Raw genomic sequence first — 15116 nt, forward strand, 5'->3', positions numbered from 1 at the left:
GACAGGGATGGGGCCGGCGTGGGGCTGAGCCCGCGGATCCGCGAATGGTCGCACACCCATGGCACATTGATGGCTCGTGTACGCGCTAGTTTTTTTCCCCGAAGAGGAAGGGATGATGCAGCACAACTACGGTAGGTAGTTCCCTCAGTGAAGAAACAAAGGTTATCGAACCAGTAGGAGAACCAAGCAACACTATCTAAACGGTACCTGCACACAAAGAAAAAATACTTACAACCCGACGCGTAAGAGGGGTTGTCAATCCCTCCGGGTAAAAGATTGGTAAAGATATAATTTGGTAGATGTAAATAAAACAAGGACAAATAAAATTCAGCGATGTATATTTGGGTTTTTGATAATATAGATCTAAAAATAAACTATGCAAATAAATAAAGGGATAATTGATTTTATGCCCCTAGTTGGGTCACACTCGGCAGGTTTACCCCTAGTTTCCGAAAACACTTGTTCCTGCCCAAACCACTTTGCTCCTCTTATGCTTTTGCCCTTTGACCGTTTGACCATCACTTTGAAAACTTCATAAAAAATTCATACTAACTCAGAAAAATTCAAATAAGATATCAAAATGTTCAAAAAAGCATCACCTATATGTGCATGTCATTTTCATTCATGAAAAAAGTGTTGCCGGTCCCCATCTTATTATTAGCTCATATGACCTTAACATGAATAGTAAAATCTAAAAAAATTCTAAAAAATCTAAAAAATGGTGGCAAACTTTCACCAATGTTTTGAGTGCTTGCCAAGTTTCATAAGGGAATGAAATTCTTGGAAGTCATGGCACAAAAATTAAATTTTGGAGCATTGATTTTTGTTTTTTTGCCACGACTTCCATGGATGTCATTCCCTTATGAAACTTGGCAAGCACTGAAAATATTGGTCAAAGTTTGCCACCAATTGTTTTTAGAATTTTTAGAATTGTTTTAGATTTTACTATTCATGCTAAGGTCATATGAGCTAAAACTAATATGGGGACTGGCCAACACGTTTTTCATGAATGCAAATGACATGCACATATAGGTGATGCTTCTCTGAACATTTTGATATCTTATTTGAATTTTTTGGAGTTACTATGAATTTTTTATGAAGTTTTCAAAGTGATGGTCAAACGGTCAAAGGGAAAAAGCATAAGAGGAGCAAAGTGGTTTGGGCAGGAACAAGTGTTTTCGGAAACTAGGGGTAAACCTGCCGAGTGGGACACAACTAAGGGCACCAAATTAATTATCCCATAAATAAAAAGGCAAATAGCAATATAGAGCTGAAAATATATGATGAGAAAATAGACCAGGGGGTCGTAGATTTCACTAGTGGCTTCTCTTGAGAAAGTAGCATATGGTGGGTACACGAATTACTGTTGGGCAATTGCTAGAACTTCAAATAATTCTGACGATATCCAGGCAATGATCATTATATAGGCATCATGTCAAAGATTATAGACCGACTCTTGCCTGCATCTACTACTATCACTCCACACATCGACCACTATCCAGCATGCATCTAGTGTATTAAGTTCATGGAGAAACAGAGTAATGCAATAAGAACGATGACATGATGTACACAAAATCTATTCATGTAGGAATAGACCCCATCTTGTTATCCTTAATGGCAACTATCAATATGTGTCTTGCTGCCCCTTGTGTCATTGGGAAAGAACACCGCATGACCGCACCCATCACAAAGCACCTCTTCCCATGGCAAGAAAAATCGATCTACTCGGCCTAACTAAACCAAAGATTCGAAGAAGGAATACGAGGCTATAAGTACTCATGCATATAAGAGATCAAAACTCAAATAACTTTCATGGATAAAATAGATCTAATTATAAACTCAAAGTTCATCGGGTCCCAACAAACACACCGTAAAAAGAGTTACATCAAATAGATCTCCAAGAGACCACTTTATTGAGAATCAAAAGAGAGAGAGGAATCCATCTAGCTACTAACTACGGACCCGAAGGTCTACAATGAACTACTCACGCATCATCAAAGAGACACCAATGAGGAAGATGAACCCCTCCATGATGGTGTCCAGATTGGATCTGGTGGTTTTGGAACTTCCGGTGGCTAGACTTGTTTTTCGTCGACTCCCCTAGGGTTTCTAGAACATTTGGGTATTTATAGAGCAAAGAGGCAGTGCAGGAGGCCACCGAGGTGGGCACAACCCACCAAGGAAAGCCTGGGCCCCTAGGCGCGCCCAGGTGGGTTGTGCCCCCTCGGGGCACCCCTCTGGTACTTATTTGGCCCATCCTGTGTCTGCTAGCCCAGAAAAATTCTCCAAAAAGTTTCGCTTCATTTCGACTTCGTTTGGTATTGATTTTCTGCAAAGTAAAAAACAAGCAAAAAACAGCAACTGGCAATGGGCACTACGTCAATAGGTTAGTACCAAAAAATTATATAAGCTTGCTATAAAATGATTGTAAAACATCCAAGAATGATAACATAATAGCATGGAACAATCAAAAATTATAGATACGTTGGAGACGTATCAACATCCCCAAGCTTAATTCTGCTCGTGCTTGAGTAGGTAAATGATAAAAACATAATTTTTGATGTGGAATGCTGCCTAACATGTTCATCACATATTCTTTTCTTTTGTAGCATGGACATATGGACATTTATGTGGTTCAAAGCAATAGTCTAGTTTTGACATGAAGATTTCAATACTCAAGCATATCAACAAGTAACCATGTCTTTGAAAATACCAACACTAAAGCAAGTTATCCCTAGCCCACTATGCTCAATCATTGATCCATTCATGAAACACACTCACATATTAGCTACATCCAATGCTAAAGTACGATCATATTGCCCCTTAGTTGGTGCTTTATAAGAGAAGATGGAGACTCAAATAAAAATATAAATTGCATAAAGTAAATAGAAAGGCCCTTCACAGAGTGAAGTAGGGATTTGTAGAGGTGTGAGAGCTCAAAGCTTAAATTGAGTGATAAATTTTTTTGAGAGGTATACTTTTCCCGTCAATGAAAATGACCGAGTAATTCCCAACACTTTTCATGATAGATATATCATAGGCAGTTCCCAAACACAAAATAAAGTTTATTTCTTTTTCCATCATTCTTTCACTTTCCATGGCCAGCCGTATCCACGTGTGCCTTCCATACCAACACTTTCAAAGGAATTTATTATTTGACAACATAAAGTAAATTTATTTTCATTTCTGGACTGGGAATCCCTAATACCTTTGTCGTATTCTCGTGTAATGATAAGTGAATAAACACTCATCTTGAGAATGACACATCTAGCATGGAAAATATTGGCCACCCCTTGCTGCTTCATGAGCGGTACGAGCACACAAAAGGAAATTTATTTTGAAAATTAGAGATGGCACATACAAATTTGCTTAGAATGGCACGGAAATACCGCATATAGGGTAGGTATGGTGGACTCATATGGCGAAACTGGTTTAAATGGTTTTGGATGTATGAGTAGTAATCAGACTTAGTACAAGTGGAGTCTAGCAAAAGATAGAGAATCAACCAACCAAGAAATGAAAAATCATGTAAGCAAGCATTAAGCATAACTAACACTGAATAATGAACCACAAGTAGGATATAATTTCATTGCATAACTACTGACTTTCGTGCTTGCCAAGGGAATCACAAACCTTAACACCAATATTCTTACTAAAGCATTATTACTCATCAACATAACTCACATATCACTATCATCATATTGCAAAACTGTTACAAAGAATCAAGTTTATTTTGTCCAATGTTCTTCATGAAAGTTTTGTTTATATCCTCCTTGGATACCTATCACTTTGGAACTAGTTTATTATGTTTCTTTTGATAGCTCAAACAAATCTAAGTGAAGAACATGAGCATAAAATTTTTCGTCTCTCAAAATAATATAAGTGAAGCATGAGGGAATTTCTTCAAAAAATTACTAACTCTCAGATAAATATAAGTGAAGCATGGGAGCACTTCCTCAAAAGTTTTAAAGCACACCATGCTCAAAAAGATATAAGTGAAGCACTACAGCAATTCCATAGCTCAAAAAATTCAAGTGAAGCACATAGAGCAATTCTAACAAATCGTAGCATAATTTTGGCTCTCTCAAATAGGTGTGTTCAGCAAGGATACTTGACACAAACTAAAAAGCAAAACAAGAACAGACTCATATAATACAAGACGCTCCAAGCAAAACTCATGATATGTGACGAATAAAAATATAGCTCCAAGTAAAATACCGATGGTCGTTAGAAGAAAGAGGGGATGCCACTCGGGGCATCCCCAAGCTTAGCTGCTCGTTCATCCTTGAATATTACCTTGGGGTGCGGTAGCATCCCAAAGCTTAAGCTCTTCTTACTCCTTACTCCTTCATCCATCGTGATCTCACCCAAAACTTGAAAACTTCAATAACACAAAACTTATCAAAACCTTCGTGAGATCCATTAGTATAAGAAAGCAAATCACTACTCTAAGTACTGTTGCAAACCCATACATATTTTATTTTTGAATTATATCTACTGTATTCCAACTTTGCTATGGCTTATACCCTCCAATACAAATCATAGATTTATCAAAACAAGCACACAATGCAACTAAAACTGAATCTGTCAAAAACATAACAGTCTGTAGCAATCTGGAAACTTTGAATACTTCTGTAACTCAAAAAGTTCTGAAAAGTTAGGACAACGTGGGAAATTTGTATATCATCTTAAGTAGAAAATTCAGAGCAAAAGCAAGTTTATGTGAATTTCTAAAATTGTTTTACTGGGTGCAAAAGTTTCTGTTTTCCAAAAAGATCTAATCAACTAGCACCCAACATGATCCCAAAGGCTTATCTTGGCACAAACACAAATTAAAACATAAAAACACAATCATAACAGGGGCATAATTGTGCAAACACTTAAGAAAAGAAATAAAAAGCAAAAATCAATTTTATTCATTGGGTTGCCTCCCAACAAGCATTATCGTTTTACGCCCCTAGCTAGGCATAAAGCATAGGTCTAAGTGTTGTCATCTTTGGTTCTAGATCCATAAGATGCCCTCATGATTGATTCATACGGTGGCTTAATTATTGTTCTAGGGAAGTGTTCCATCCCCTTTCTTAGTGGAAATTGAAATTTAATATTGCCTTCTTTCATATCAATCACGACGCCAATAATGCGTAAAAACGGTCTACCAAGTATAATTGGGCAAGATGAATTTCAATCAATATCAAGAACAATAAAATCTATGGGCACATAATTCCTATTTGCAATAATAAGAACATCATTAATTCTTCCCATAGGCTTTTTGATAGTAGAATCCGCCAAGTGCAAATTTAAAGAACATTCTTCAATATCAGTAAGACCAAGCACATCACATAAAGATTTTGGAATTGTGGAAACACTAGCACCAAAATCACATAAGGCAAAACACTCATAATTTTTTATCTTGACTTTAATGGTGGGTTCCCATTCATCATGTAACTTTCTAGGAAGTGAAACTTCTAATTCCAACTTTTCTTCCAAAGCTTTCATCACGGCATCAACAATATGTTTAGTAAAAGCTTTATTTTGATCATAAGAATAGGGTGAATTAATCATGGATTCCAACAAAGAAATACAATCAATGAAAGAGCAAACATCATAACTAAAGTCTTTGAAATCCAAAAGAGTGGGCACATCACTAGTTAAATTTTTGACCTCTCCAAACCCACTTTTATTAATTTTCTCAACAAGATTTTCACCCTCTGAATCATTGGGATTCCTTCTAGCTAAAGCTGACTCTTCTCTAGTCCATTTATCATCAATTTTAATCTTACTAAACAAGGAATCAATAGAAGAAACACCAATTACTTTAGGATCTTCATCACTTTTATGAAAGAAAACACTAGAAAATGCTTTTTCTAAAAATTCTCTTTTAGCTCTAAGCATAGCGGTTCTTTTGTTACTTTCATCCATAGAAACAGATAAAGCTTTAATTGATTCCACAACCTTAGGCACAAAAAATTTCATCTTGAGATTTTCTACATCATGAGAAATTCTATCAATGCTTCTAGACATATCATCAATCTTATTCAACTTTTCTTCTATCGTATTATTGACAATGTTTTGAGCATTGATAAATTATTTAATATTATTCTCAAGATCAGAGGTGTTCCTATTATTATTTTAAGAAGGATTACCATAGGAATTACCACACTTATTAGAGGAATTACTAGGAAAAGGCCTAGGATTAAAATTACCTCTATAAGCATTGTTGTTAAAATTGTTTCGAGAGACAAAATTCACATCTATGGGATAACTATTTTTGTAAATCAAAGTAGACAAAGGCACATCATTAAGATCAATAGGAGCACTATTATTAGCAACCAATTTCATAAGAGCATCAACTTTTTCACTCAAAGTAGAAATTTCTTCAACCGAATTAACCTTTTTACTAGTAGGTTCTCTTTCGGTGTCCATTGTGAATAATTTGCCATAATATTATCAAGCAATTTATTAGCTTCACCCAAAGTAATTTCCATAAAAGTACCACCCGCGGCGGAATCTAAAAGATTTCTAGAGACAAAATTCAATCCCACATAAATTTTTTGTATGATCATCCAATGATTTAAACCATGAGTAGGACAATTTCTTAGCATCAATTTCATTCTTTACCAAGATTGTGCTACATGTTCATGCTCAAGTTACTTAAAATTCATGATTTGAGTTCTAAGAGAAATGATTTTTGCGGGCGGAAAATACTTAGTAATGAGAGCATCCTTGCACTTATCCCAAGAATCAATACTATTGCGAGGCAAAGAAGAAAACCAAATTTATTCATGATCTCACAAAGAAAACAGAAATAATTTCAACTTCACAATATCATTGTCCACATCTTTTTTATTTTTCATATCGCATAATTCTACGAATGTGTTAAGATGAGACGCGACATCCTCATTAGGAGTACCGGAAAACTGATCTTTCAAAATAAGATTCAACAAAGCGGCATTAATATCACAAGATTCTGCACTAGTGGCGGGAGGAGCAATCGGAGTGCTAATAAAATAATTATTATTGGTATTGGAAAATTCACACAACTTGGTGTTTTCTTGAGTCATCGTGACTGCGCAAACAAGATTGCACACAAAAACAAATCTTACGAGAAAAGGCGAACGAAAAAGAGGGTGAATAAAACGGCAAATTTTTTGTGAAGTGGGGAAGATGGAAACGAGAGGCAAATAGAAAATAATGTAACTTGCAAGGAGATGAGATTTGTGATTAGGAACCTGATAGATGTTGATGATGTCTCCCCGGCAATCGCGCTAGAAATCCTTTCTTGATGGCTCGTGTCCGCGTCATTTTTTTGCCTGAAGAGGAAGGGATGATGCAGCACATCTACCGTAGGTATTTCCCTCAGTGAAGAAACCAAGGTTATCGAACCAATAGGAGAACCAAGAAACACTATGTAAACGGTACCTACACACAAAGAACTAATACTTGCAACCAGATGCATAAGAGGGGTTGTCAATCCCTCCGAGTAAAAGATTGGTAAAGATATAATTTGGTAGATGCAAATAAAATAACGACAAATAAAATTCAGCAAGGTATTTTTGGGGTTTTGATAATATATATCTGAAAATAAAATATGCAAATAAACAAAAAGCAAATAGCAATATAGATATGAAAATATATGATGAGAAAATTGGCCCGGGGGCCGTAGATTTCACTAGTGGCTTCTCTCAAGAAAATTGCATATGGTGGGTAAACATATTACTGTTGGGAAATTGATAGAACTTCAAATAATTATGACGATATCCAGGTAATGATCATTATATTGGCACCACGTCCAAGATTAGTAGACCGACTCCTGCATGCATCTACTACTATTACTCCACACATCGACCGCTATCCATCATGCATCTAGTGTATTAAGTTCATGGAGAAACGAAGTAATGCAATAAGAACAATGACATGATGTAGATAAAATCTATTCATGTAGGAATAGAACCCATCTCGTTATCCTTAATGGCAACGATCAATACGTGTCTTGCTGCCCCTTCTGTCACTAGGAAAGAACACCGCACGACCGAACCCATCACAAAGCACCTCTTCCCATGGCAAGAAAAATCGATCTAGTCGGCCTAACTAAACCAAAGATCCGAAGAAGAAATACGAGGCTATAAGTAATCATGCATATAAGAGATCAAAACTTAAATAACTTTCATGGATAAAATAGATCTAATCAAAAACTCAAAGTTTATCGGATCCCAACAAACACACCGCAAAAGGAGTAACATCAAATAGATCTCCAGGCGACCATTGTATTGAGAATCAAAAGAGAGAGAGAGGAAGCCATCTAGCTACTAACGCAGAACATGAAGGTCTACAATGAACTACTCACGGATCATCGGAGAGGCACCAATGAGGATGATGAACCGCTCCGTGATTGTGTCTAGATTTGATCTAGTGGTTCTGGAACTTGCGGCGGCTGGAATTGTTTTTTGTCGGCTCCCCTACGGTTTCTGGAATATTTGGGTATTTATAGAGCAAAGAGGTGGTGCGGGAGGCCATTGAGGTGGGGCCCAGGCACGCCAGGTGTGTGCCCCCCTAGGGGCACCCTTTTGGTACTTCTTGGGCCCATCCTATGTCTTCTGGCCCAGAAATTTTTTCCAAAAAGTTTCGCTACGTTTGGACTCTTGTTTAGTACTGATTTTCTGTGAAGTAAAAAACAAGCAAAAAACAGCAACTGGCACTGGGCACTATGTCAATAGGTTAGTTCCAAAAAATGACATAAATTTTCTGTAAAATGATTGTAAAACATCCAAGGATGATAATATAACAGCATGGAACAATAAAAAAATATAGATACGTTGGAGATGTATCACAAGATAGGTCCACGACCGGCGAAGTACGACGCCCGCCGCAGGTCGTGATTGTTGGAAATATGTCGTAGATGTAATATTAAAATGGTTACTACCATATTTCCCATTTATTATAAATGTTTATTATTCATCCTAGAATTGTATTGACCGGAAACTTGGATACATGTGTGAATACATAAACAACATCATGTCCCTAGTAGGCCTCTACTAGACTAGCTCATTGATCAAAGATGGTTAAGGTTTCCTAACCATAGACATGAGTTATCATTTGATAACGGGATCACATCATTAGGAGATTGATGTAATGGACAAGACACAACTATAAGCTTAGCATATGATCGTATCACTTAAGTTTATTGCTACAACTTTCTTCATGTCAAGTATCCGTTCCTTAGGCCATGAGATCTTGAAACTCCCTTACACCGGAGGAATACTTAGTCTGTATCCAAATGTCAGTTCGTAACTGGGTGATCATAAAGGTGCTCTACAAGTATCTCCAAAAGTGTTTCTTGGGTTGGCACAGATCGAGACTAGGATTTGTCACACCGTATGACAGAGAGATATCTCTGGGCCCTCTCGGTAATACAAAATCACAAGAAGCTTGCAAGAATGTGACTAATGAGTTTAGTCACGAGATCTTGTATTACAGAACAAGTAACGAGACTTGCCAGTAATGAGATCAGACTACGTATGGAGTTACCGATGATCGAATTTCGGGCAAGTAAGATATTGCTGGACAAAGGGATTTGCATACGGGATTAACTAAATCCTTGACATCGTGGTTCAACCGGTGAAGATCTTCGTGGAATATCTAGGAACCGGCATGGGCATCCAGGTGTCGCTATTGGTTATTGACTGAAGAGATGTCTCGGTCATGTCTACATGATTCTCGAACCCGCAGGGTCACACGCTTAAGATTTGATGACGCTAGAGTAGAATTGGGATATTTGTATTGGTGATCTAAAGCTTTTCAAAGTCCTGGGTGAGATCCAAGATATCACGAGGAGCTTTGGAATAGTCCAGAGGTAAAGATTTATATATGTAAAGTCATTTTTTAGGATTCCGGAAAAGGCAGTTTTTTTGGTATTATACCGGGAAGCTTCCGGAGGATTCCGGAGAGGTCCGGAAGTCCGCAAGTGGGTACACCATGTCCTGAGGACTAGAATAGGCTAAGGGAAGGCACCCTGGCCTCTTTGGGCTGGGTGCACCAGCCCCAAAGACCCATGCGGCCAAGGGGGAAAGAGTCACAGCTCCGTACGATGAAAGGGGAGAAGTACAAGGAGTCCAACTCTTCCCCCCTTGTTGCGCCAACCATATGGGGTGGAGGGGATGGACTCATAGCCCTCCCATGCGTATAAATAAAGGGGAAAGGGTGCAACAAAGCCCCCCAACACATTGGACTTGGCTGCTGGCCCGTTTCTCTCTCCCAGCATAATCCTCGTCCCCGGTTTTTTGCTTAATGAAGCGTTGTCGGGATTCCACCGCCACGCCGCCGTGCTGGTTGTGATCTCATCTACATCTTTGCCCTTGCTTTTTGGATCAAGGAGTCGGAGACGTCACTGAGCCACATGTGTGCTAAATTGGAGGTGTCGTCCATTCGGCGCTAGATTGGTTTGGATCATGATCGGATCGCGAACAGTATGCCTACACCAACTGTGTGTTATACGCGTTCGCTTCCGGTATACAAGGGTATGTAGACACACTCCCCCCTCATTGATATGCATCTCCTAGGTTAGATCTTGGGTGTTCATAGGAATTTTTTTGATTTTCATGCAATGTTACCCAACGGTGGCATCATGAGCTAGGTTTATGCGTAGATGTATATTCACGAGTAGAACACAAAGAAGTTGTGGGCATTGATGTTCAGATTGCTTACCTCTATTTTTCTTATTTGGATTCAGAGGTGTTGTGGGATGAAGCAGCCTGTACCAACCTTACTTGTCCTCGCACAAGAGATCGGTTCCACCGACTGACATGCAACTTGTATTGCATAAGGTAGCCGGTGGGTGTCTGTCTCTCCTATTTTAGTTCGATTCGATTTGACATTAGCGGTCCTTGTAGAAGGTTAAAAGGCAACTTGAATATCACCATTGTGGCTTTTCATAGGTAAGAACGGTTCTTGCTAGTTGCCCATAACAGCCAAGTAAAATTTTCAACAACAAAGTAGAGGACGTCTAACTTTTTTTTTGCAGGGCATGTTGTGATGTGGTATGGACAAAACATGATGTGATATATGTTGATGTATGAGATGATCATGTTTTGTAATAGGTTCATGACTTGCATTTCGATTAGTACGGCGACCGGCAGGAGGCATAGGGTTGTCTTTAATTTATTGTATGACCTGCGCATCAATCAATAAATGCCATGTAATTGCTTTACTTTATCGCTATGCATTACCAATAGTTGTAGAAGAAATAGTTGGCAGAGACAACCACGTGACGAAACAATGATGGAGATCATGGTGTCATGCCAGTGACGATGGAGATCATGTCGGTGCTTTGGAGATGGAGATCAAAAGCATGAGATGATAATGGCCATATAATGTCACATATATATTGATTGCATGTGATGTTTATCTTTTCAATGCATCTTATTTTGCTTAGGACGATGGTAGATTATAAGATGATCCCTTCACATAATTTCAAGATAAAAAGTGTTCTCCCTAAGTATGCACCGTTATAAAAGTTTGTCGTTTCGAAGCACCTTGTGATGATCGGGAGTGATGACTCTACGTTCCCATACAACGGGTGTAAGCTAGTTTTACACATACAGAATAGCTGGGTTAAACTTGACGATACTAGCATGTACAGACATGGCCTCGGAACATGGAGGATCGAAGGGTCGAACATGAGTCATATAGTAGATTTTGATCAACATGGAGATGTTCACCACTGATGACTACCCCACTCACGTGATTATCGGACATGGGTTAGTTGATTTGGATGATGTAACACTTAGACAACTCAAGGGATGTCGATTTAAGTGGGAGTTCTTTAGTAATTTGATTAATAGAACCAATTATCATGAACTTAGTCTAATTTTCTTTGCAAATTAATGTTGTATTTCAATGGCTCGGACTATAGCTCCCCTGAATTTTAACGCGTTCCTAGAGAAAGCTAAGTTGAAAGATGATGGAAGCAACTATGTGGACTGGGTCTATAATTTGAGGATTATCCTCACTGCTACACAGAAGATTTATGTCATTGATGCACTCCTCAGTGTGCCACCCCCTCGATCCAGCACCATTTGTGGATGTTGTGAACGTCTGGTAGGCACATTCTGATGACTACTCAATAGTTCAGTGCACAATGCTTTATGACTTATAACTGGGGCTCCAAAGACGTTTGAGCACCACGGAGCATATGGGATATTCCAGGATCTGAAATTGGTATTTTAGGCACACACCTGGGTCCATAGGTATGAAGCCTTCGACAAGTTCTTTAGCTACAATATGGAAGAGAACAGCTCCGTTAGCGAGCACGTACTCAAAATGTCTAGGTACTTCAACCGCTTGAAATCACTTGGGGGTTAATCTCCCAAATGAAGTAGCGATTGACAGGGTTCTTCAGTCACTTCCACCAAGCTACAAAGGTGTCGTGATGAACTATAATATGCAAGGGATGGAGAAGTCGATCTTGGAGCTCTTCTCTATGCTTAACGCCACGGAAGTAGAAATCAAGAAAGGGCATCAAGTGTTGATGGTCAATAAGACCACCAGTTTCAAGAAGAAAGGCAAGGGAAAGAAAGGGAACTTCAAGAAGCATGGCAAGCCAGTTGCCGCTCCTGTGAAGAAGCCCAATGCTGGACCCAAACCTGAGACTGAGTGCTTCTATTGCAAGGGGAATGGTCACTGGAAGCATAACTGCCCCAAGTACTTGGCAGATACGAAGGATGGAAATGTCAACAAAGGTATATTTGATATACATGTTATTGATGTGTACCTTACTAGTGCTCGTAGTAGCGCCTGGTGTTTGATATTGACTTAGTTGCTAATATTTGTAACTCGGAATAGGAGGTGCGAAATAAACGGAAACTAGCTAAGGACGAGGTGATGATGCACGTTGGAAATGGCTCCAAGGTTGATGTGATCACCGTCGGCACGCTCCCTCTACGTCGACCTTCGGGATTAGTTTTAAACCTAAATAATTGTTATTTGGTGCCTGCGTTAAGCATGAACATTATATCTGGATCTTGTTTATTGCAAGACAATTATTCATTTAAGTTAGAAAATAATGGTTCTTCTATTTATATGAGTAACATCTCTTATGATCATGCACCCCTTGTGAATGGTTTATTCTTGTTGAATCTCGATATTGATACACATGTTCATAATATTGATTCCAAAAGATGAAAAGTTAATGATGATAGTACCACATACTTGTGGCACTGCCACTTAGGTGATATTGGTGTAGAACACATGAAGACACTCCATGCTAATGGACTTTTGGAATCACTTGACTATGAATCATTTGAAACATGTGAACCATGCCTCATGGGCCAGATGACTAAATCCCCGTTTTCCGGGACAATGGAGCGGGCAAGTGATTTGTTGGAAATAATGCAATGTCGATGTATCCGGTCAGGTGAGTGTTGAAGCACGCAGTGGATATCGTTATTTTCATACCTTCACGGATGAAACAAAAGTCTAAAAGATTTGAAAAGTTCAAGGAATTTCATAATGAAGTGGAGAATCACCGTGACAACAAAATAAAGTTTCTCCGATATGATCGTGGAGGTGAATATTCGAGTTATGAGTTTGGCACGCATTCAACACAATGTGGAACTGTTTCACAACTCATACCACCTGGAACACCATAGCATAATGGTGTGTCCGAATGTCGTAATCGCACTTTATTGGATATGGTGCATTCTATGATGTCTCTTACTAATTTGCCACTATCTTTTTGGGGTTACGCATTAGAGACAGCCGCATTGAATTTAAATAGGGAACCATCTAAATCCGTTGAGACGACACTGTACGAATTGTGGTTTGGCAAGAAACATGTCCTTTCTTAGAATTTGGGGATGCAACACTTATTCCTGATAAGCTCAAACCCAAAGCGGAAAAGTGCATCTTCATGAGATACCCTAAAGCAACAATTGGGCATACCTTCTATCACAGATCCGAAGGCAAGTCTTTGTTGTCAGGAATGGATCCTTTCCAGAGAAGGAGTTTCTCTCGAAAGAAGTGAGTAGGAGGAAAGTAGAAACTTGATGAGGTAATCATATATTCTCTGAAATTGGAAAGTACACATCAGAGAAAGTAGTTCCCGTGATGCCTACACCAACTAGAGAATAAGCTAACGATGATTATCATGAAACTTCAGATCAAGTTACTACTGAACTTTGTAGGTCGACCAGGACACGCTCCGCACCAGAGTTGATGCGGAGCAACCTACGATCATCCCCATGTACACTACTGTCGGCGTCCTGGATTCGGGGGTATCCGGCCCTGCCTGCCTGAGGCCCACCACATGGCTCTACCGACGGCCTGGTACGGCACAGCTTCAACACCAATGCCACAAGACCCTCGCGAGGGGCCCAGCCTCGCGAGGCGGACAACGCCAAGACCCCCGAAGGAATTGGCCTCCTCAGGAGAGCTCCTGACGGGCGGAGAGTTCTATGCAGGTTACCCCACGAGGCTCAGCTGATGTGAGCCATGACGACCAAGGCCAGGAGGGCGCCAGGCGGGCGTAGAGCGCAGGTTTCCTCTTCGGTGCAAGGGTGGCAAGCCACATGCGCGGAGTCCCAAAGAATCAGCCAAAGGTTTCCATTCCGGTGCAACAAGACGAAGACCGCCAGGACGGCAGGATGGAGGTGATCGGCGAGCCCACCGCAGCGTCATGAACAGAGGCTTTCCACAGGCGAAGACTACTTTTGTCAGGATAGACTGTACTACTTGTCCCCTTTCAAACCTAGCTGTTGTGGCATTCCTTCCCGCTCATATTTGGGAAGAGGACCAAGGCCACTATAAATAGGTCTAGCCACCACCATAGGAGGGGGATCGGATCTATTCTCACCTAACCACCACACCAGCTCAAGAACACCTCACCTCCTGAGGCTTGTTCATCCACTGTACTAGTTCATCCATAGCCCTTCGACGTAATCCACCACACCACATTGGATTAGGGTATTACACCACAACGGTGGCCTAAACCATTATAAATCTTTGTGTCTTTGTGTCTCTTTGAGCTCGACACGTTAGGCTTAGGAGGATCACGAGTAGGCAGGCTGGGCAGGTTGAGATCTCTGCACACACCCTAGAGTCCGAACCTCTCAAGGGTTGTCGGA

This window comes from Triticum dicoccoides, chromosome 1B, assembly GCF_002162155.2.
Source record: "Triticum dicoccoides isolate Atlit2015 ecotype Zavitan chromosome 1B, WEW_v2.0, whole genome shotgun sequence".
NCBI classification, from domain to species: Eukaryota; Viridiplantae; Streptophyta; class Magnoliopsida; order Poales; family Poaceae; genus Triticum; species Triticum dicoccoides.